Here is a 6,767-nt window from a genome sequence, read left to right on the forward strand (position 1 = left end):
ATGCAAACGGTCTGAATCCAAATACCTTAGCTAGATCATCTCCATGCAAACTGTCTGAATCCAAATACCTTAGCTAGATCATCTCCATGCAAACTGTCTGAATCCAAATACCTTAGCTAGATCATCTCCATGCAAACTGTCTGAATCCAAATACCTTAGCTAGATCATCTCCATGCAAACTGTCTGAATCCAAATACCTTAGCTAGATCATCTCCATGCAAACTGTCTGAATCCAAATACCTTAGCTAAATCATCTCCATGCAAACTGTCTGAATCCAAATACCTTAGCTAGATCATCTCCATGCAAACTGTCTGAATCCAAATACCTTAGCTAGATCATCTCCATGCAAACTGTCTGAATCCAAATACCTTAGCTAGATCATCTCCATGCAAACTGTCTGAATCCAAATACCTTAGCTAGATCATCTCCATGCAAACTGTCTGAATCCAAATACCTTAGCTAGATCATCTCCATGCAAACTGTCTGAATCCAACGTTTGTTTTTTTTTAATTCCATTTTTTATTTCCTTCGTAAACATAATACACCTAGCATATAACATAATACATAATATGTCAAATATACACACATTTAGTATGTTTGTTTCACAATGTATTACTATATAATGGTGCATAGCATTTTTGAAGACCATGCTGTAGATAAAGCATGTGTATTTTGCCTATAAAATATTACAAGAAAATACATACATTGAGCAAAATGTTTTACAAAGTTTTTTATATTTAGTTGTGATACATAGCATCTGTGAAGACAAAAGTTGGTGTGAAATGAATATGTTTGAATTAGTTTCAAACAATATTTAAAAGTTTGCAAAAATGGTGTAATGTAACACAGGTCAATAAAGGTTTTAATACAAATATACAAAAAAGAAAGAAAAAAGGGGTGTTTGTTGCTTTAAGGTAGGTGTTCTTATGTAATTGAGAATGTGTAAAGATGTTTTTAGGGTAGGTGTATTAATTGGGCAAAAAATGCGCCCAGTGAGTATTAAATATATGTAGTTTGTTCTGTGTGGTTGCGATTAATTCCTCGAGTTAAATTAAAGTATTAAAAAATGGTACACAAATTTCTACTATTGGTGTTGTTTTCTCCTGTTTGCATTTAAAGATAAAATATTTAGCCAACAATATTATGAAGTTAATGACATGTGAATTGTTAGCATCAGCTAGTGTCAAATTACAAAATGATATAGTTGCATAATTTAGCTCCAAGTTCTGTAACCTTTCCAACTTGTCGTAAATAAAGTTTTTTATATCCATCCAAAACTTTTGAATAGGATGTCAATCCCAGAAAAAGTGAATATTGGTTTCTGTGTGCATATTACAAAAATCACATAATGTTGATGAAACGAGATTGCATTTATGGAGGAAAGAATTGTTTGGTAAAATGTGCATGAGGTATTTATATTGGAAGTTTCTAAGTTTGGTGTCAATAGTTAATTTGATTGGTTGGTTAAAGATGGTTCTTTGGTTAATGTTTTGATTATTCAGAGTTTCTTTCCATTTATCAAATTGTTTGAACACTTCTGGTTTTTGTTTTAGTATAAGTAATTAATATACCATTTTGCAAACTTTTGTATTTTCTGTTATTTCGTTAAGCTTGTATTGCGGTGTGGTATAAATAATATCGTCTTCTTTTAGTCTATGTTTCCATTCAACAGGTATGCTTTTTACAATTTGATGATATTTTATAAAGTCTATAAACCATTACCCCAAGTTGCGTTATCTACCTCTGCATTGCAATGTAATTCTTGAAGAAAGCATATATTGAATTTGTTTTCTTTAAGCCATTGAAACAGAATGGAACGTTTTGCTGATGATGCTAAGCCTTTTGTGTTATAACTGCATATTTTAATTGTCATTTTTCAAGTAGGTGTGCTCGTTGTCATGTTTATCTTTTTAGCTCACCTGATTGTTCAGGTGAGCTTTTGTGACCGGTCTTTGTCCGTCTTCCGTCCCTCCGTCGTCCACATTTCCCTTGTCAAAAAAGTGAGCAAAATCCGGTTATAACCCAGTTTTAAACTGGGTTTAACCCTGCGGTATTGGCACCGAGCTAAAAGCGAGTCTTTTAAACACACTTTTTGCTTACCGACTTGGTTTTATCTGAGTTGAATCTTGGTTTAACTCGCTTAAAGCCAACATAGTGGGTAGTTTAACTGTCTTAAGTGGGTTTAAAGTGAGTTTTCTTCAGGCAGCTGTGTTTAACTCTGCGGTATTTGCACTGTGCTAAAAGTGGGTTTTTCAGACACGCTTTTAGCTTACAGACTGGGTTTTTTAGCTTACCGACTTGGTTTTTTCTGAGTTAAATCTTGGTTTAACTCGCTTTAAACTAACATAGTGGGTTTTTTAACCAACTTAAGTGGGTTAAAAGTGAGTATGATTTTCTACAAGTTGGTTTTTTGAGGTTTTTTAAACATGCTTAGACCAACTTCTGTCTTTGGAGTTGGTTTTAAGTGGGTAAAAAGTGTGTTTTTTATGTGAGCTATAAGCAGGCTAAACACAGTTTTTAAGTGAGCGAAAAGTGAGCTATAAGCACGCCTTTCTTATTTTTTCTTCACAGTGAAAAACATTATTAACAGTATTTTATCTGTGAAGAAAACAAAAGCAATCTGTGGGTTTGGGTAAGTTGATTTTTGTGGGTTTTAACAGTGTTTTAGTGAGTTTTTTTTAAGAAAGTAGGTTTTTTGTGAGCCTTTGGTGGGATTTTGCAGTGTGAAAAAAAACAATTTTGAACTGATATGTTCTAGAAAAAATGGTTTTTGTGAAGCAATTACAACAGTTCATTATAAGCCCCATGTGGTTAAAAGGGAAAAAAACACAATGTGTACGAAAATTATGTTTATATGACAAAAATAGTACACCGCAAATTAATACAAACAGATTATTTTTACAATACATTAAACAATAATAGACATTTATGGAAGATTTTAAAGCAAAAGGTTGACCGCATTGGACCACTGCGGGTGGAGTATTTAGACCGCAGCTGCTGCAGAGACCTGGATCTCAGCTGTTGGAGGTACCTGAACCGCAGTGGAATGAGGAACCTGGATTTCAGCGTATGGAGGGACCTTGACGGCATACGGTGTTGGGACCTGCACAGCAGCCACTGGAGAGACCTTGACTGCTAGGGGACCTGGACAGCCGCCAGTGCAGGGACCTAGACCTGATCTTGGCGGGTGGAGGGACCTGGAAAGCAGCTGGTAGAGAGACCTGAAAAGCAGGCGCTGGAGCGACATGTACCATTGATGCTGCTTGTGTCCTTCTCTTGAGCATCTCTTACGCCAGTTGATCTGCAAAGGATTAATACCATATCACTTTCAAAAGGGCAAGGCATTCTTCAAACATGTTGATTGGTTATGTTTTCGTTCCACTTGACTATGAAATATTGCTGTTATGGTAATCTTGTTGCTTTAATAATAATAAATTTAAGTGATATGCTTGTTGTTTTTGTTTGTTTATTTTTGAAATTTTAATCCCGTGATCACATGTGACTTAGCACTTTTCATCAATTATTAAAAGAAATTGCGTTTGGTAGAAAATGCAGTTTGAAAATGTACCAAGATGCGTGGTCTCATTTGGCTGTGTGGTCTGGTGGCATTGTAAATGCAATAACCTGTATAGTTTACCTCTCAACAAATCGAGCTTTCTTGGTCAAGGACAGGGCGAGGTTTTCCCACTCTTGTTCCCCTCAAGTTTGCCAGCTCGTGCAGGGTAAAAACCAGGTATAAAAGTCCATACATCAGGCAGGCGATGATGCACATTCTTTCCAAAGGATCTTACCATCAATGTCAATTTTGCCTTGTGGCAAGAGTTTAAACTTCAAAATTAAAATATATAAGTATGAGGGAAAGAAATCCGTTCAGTAATAATCAGAAATAGCTATAAATAAAATTTAAGATGACAATAACCATGAAACACAACCATAATTATTCACTGTACACAACATTTACACTTTTTCAAGTGTAAGTTTATCTATTTTTGCTTCAAATTGTGTTGTTTTTCCTTTAAATTGCAATACAATAACTTATCCATTTACATTTCCTAGTGACAATACATAAATATGATAATGATCATAATTAATTCAATAAACTAAATAAAAAAGGGATGAAGAAATGACAATACAAACCTGTTAAAACTGTTCTTCAGTATTCCAAAAAACAAAAACAGGCAGTTCAACCTCCTTTCCAACCAACTTATTGTTGATTTCCACATTGCAGCAAAAAACAAATTGTTTTCATCACACAATACTTCATGCTGCCAGAATTTCACCATTATAAGTCTTTCACTTCTTTATATTAATGTTGCTGAATTAAATTTAGCTCAATATTCAATTGCTGACACCAGCTTGTTTTTCAAAAGTTGTTGTTTTCTTCCTAGCCAATCAAAAGCCTCATATCTTATTCCACACAGCCTTATCTCTAGACAAACCCCATCAGTAGCCTTATCTACCCCTACCTCTACATAATCAGTACCCTGTTTAGCTCTGAATGCCTGACATATTGTTATCTGTTTATTGTTAGTTGTGTGAAATAAGGGTGTTTTTAGGTATTGTCTTTTTATTTTGTTGACAGTTTATGTCATGTTTGGCATTTTATTATTTTATTGCAAATTAAGAAAATGGATATGATGGTATCTTATGAAAATATCAAAATCTTGCATAATTTATGTACAAAAATAAATAGATTATTTCCAAAATAATGTTTTCAATACCATAATTATTTAAATATGCAGATTTAACAAGTAAATACTGTTTTAAACAAATATAAACAATCATATAAGATTGTTTAAAAAAAAATTACAAAAAATTAAGACATAAAACAATCATAAGATATTGTTTTTAATAAAAACAAACATAAAGAAAAAATTCAAAGTGAAACACAAACTCTTTCATTTTCATGTATAAAACTAAGCTTGACCATTGTTATAGTTTTTGTCAGTGATACTTGTTGTCCATCTGTGAACCTTTGATGTTCTGAAAGAGCTATTTTCATCCAATATTCCCTAAAAATTATGGGGAGCACACAAATGTACAATAGGGACAATGGCAAACAAGCTGTAAAAAAGCCCCTTTACAATTGACTTGTATTATTTATGGCTATAAACATCAAACAAAGACCCAGTTGAAGAATTATTGTTTCATTGATTAGTTATATTAATAAACAAAAGACCAACTTGTTGAAAAGTGTGTTAAAGTGAGTCTTTAAGCCTCGTTGCAGCACTCAACTTATTAACAAAAAGACCAATTTAAACTCGCTTAAACCCACTTCTGTTTAAAAAAAGACCAACTTCTGTTGTAAAAGACTCGCTTATAAAACAAAAAGACACACTTAAACACACATAAACCAACTCATAAATAAAAAGGCTCACTTTTGACACACAAAAAAAACGACCTCTTACAGAAAAAAACTCGCTTGAACACACATCTTCTTAAAATAACCAACTTTAAACTCAGTTAAGCACAGTTTAGCGCACATAAAACTCACTTTTATTAGCAAAAACCAACTTCCTCTAACAAAAACTCAGAAAAAACACAGTTTTATGTTGGTTTAAGTGTGTTTTGGTATGAAAGTGGGTTATTTTTTTACAAGGGCAGTGGGCCGCCAGTGGGCGGGGCATTTTTCTCTATATGTACATAGTGAAAACATGTGAACACTCTAGAAGTCACATTTTTGGCCCAATTTTCATGAAATTTGGTCAGAACATTTGAGAGTTGAGTTCGAAAATGGTTCTGGTCAGTTGAATAACATGGCTGCCAGGGGGGGGGGGGGCAGTTTTCCTTATTTGGCTATAGAGAAACCTTGTAAACAATCTAAGACGAGTTCGAAAATGGTCCAGATCGGTGAAAAAACATGGCCGCCATTGGCCGGGGCATTTGTTTCTATATGTATATAGTGAAAACATGTGAACACTCTAGAAGTCACATTTTTGGCCCAATTTTCATGAAATTTGGTCAGAACATTTGTTTCCTTGATATGAGAGTTGAGTTTGAAAATGGTTCCGGTCAGTTAAAAAACATGGCTGCCGGGGGGGGGGACAGTTTTCCTTATTTGGCTATAGAGAACTGGGCTGTTCTCTTCCTTACCATTTCCATCTTCACTATTTCCAAGGGCCTCCAATTCTGCTTCTGCAGCCTCTAATTCCTTCCTCGCACATAGCAGCAACAATTTTGCTTGCAAATCTGCCTTTGCTCTATACTGCCCTCTGATCTTTTGGTACCTAGTCCTCCATTTTCTGCAGTTGGAGTTGATACCTTTGGCCCTTGGGAAGTTTTGTCGCGTAATACAAGAGGAGGTCAAGCCAATAGTACACGCTGGGCAATACTATTCACCTGCATAACCACCAGGGCTGTCCACATAGAGGTAGTGGATTCACTAAGTTCTTCAGCGTTTATTAATGCTCTTAGAAGATTTATTGCTCTGAGAGGTGAGGTGAGATTTTTCCGCTCAGACAGAGGTACCAACTTTGTAGGAAGTGCAAGTGAACTCGGTATCAGTACTATAAATGTTGAAGATGCAGCTGTCAAGAAATTCATGAGAGAAAAAGGAGCTATATGGATCTTTAACCCTCCACATGCTTCACATATGGGAGGTGTGTGGGAGAGGATGATTGGTGTAACAAGGAACATTTTGAATTTCATATTGTTGGATAATAAACACCTGACACACAAGATACTAACAACATTGATGGCTGAAGTTTGTGCAATTATTAACTCGCGTCCACTTGTTGCAATCTCATCTGACCCAGAGTGCCCTGAA

Source organism: Dreissena polymorpha, chromosome 8 (assembly GCF_020536995.1).
Source record: "Dreissena polymorpha isolate Duluth1 chromosome 8, UMN_Dpol_1.0, whole genome shotgun sequence".
NCBI classification, from domain to species: Eukaryota; Metazoa; Mollusca; class Bivalvia; order Myida; family Dreissenidae; genus Dreissena; species Dreissena polymorpha.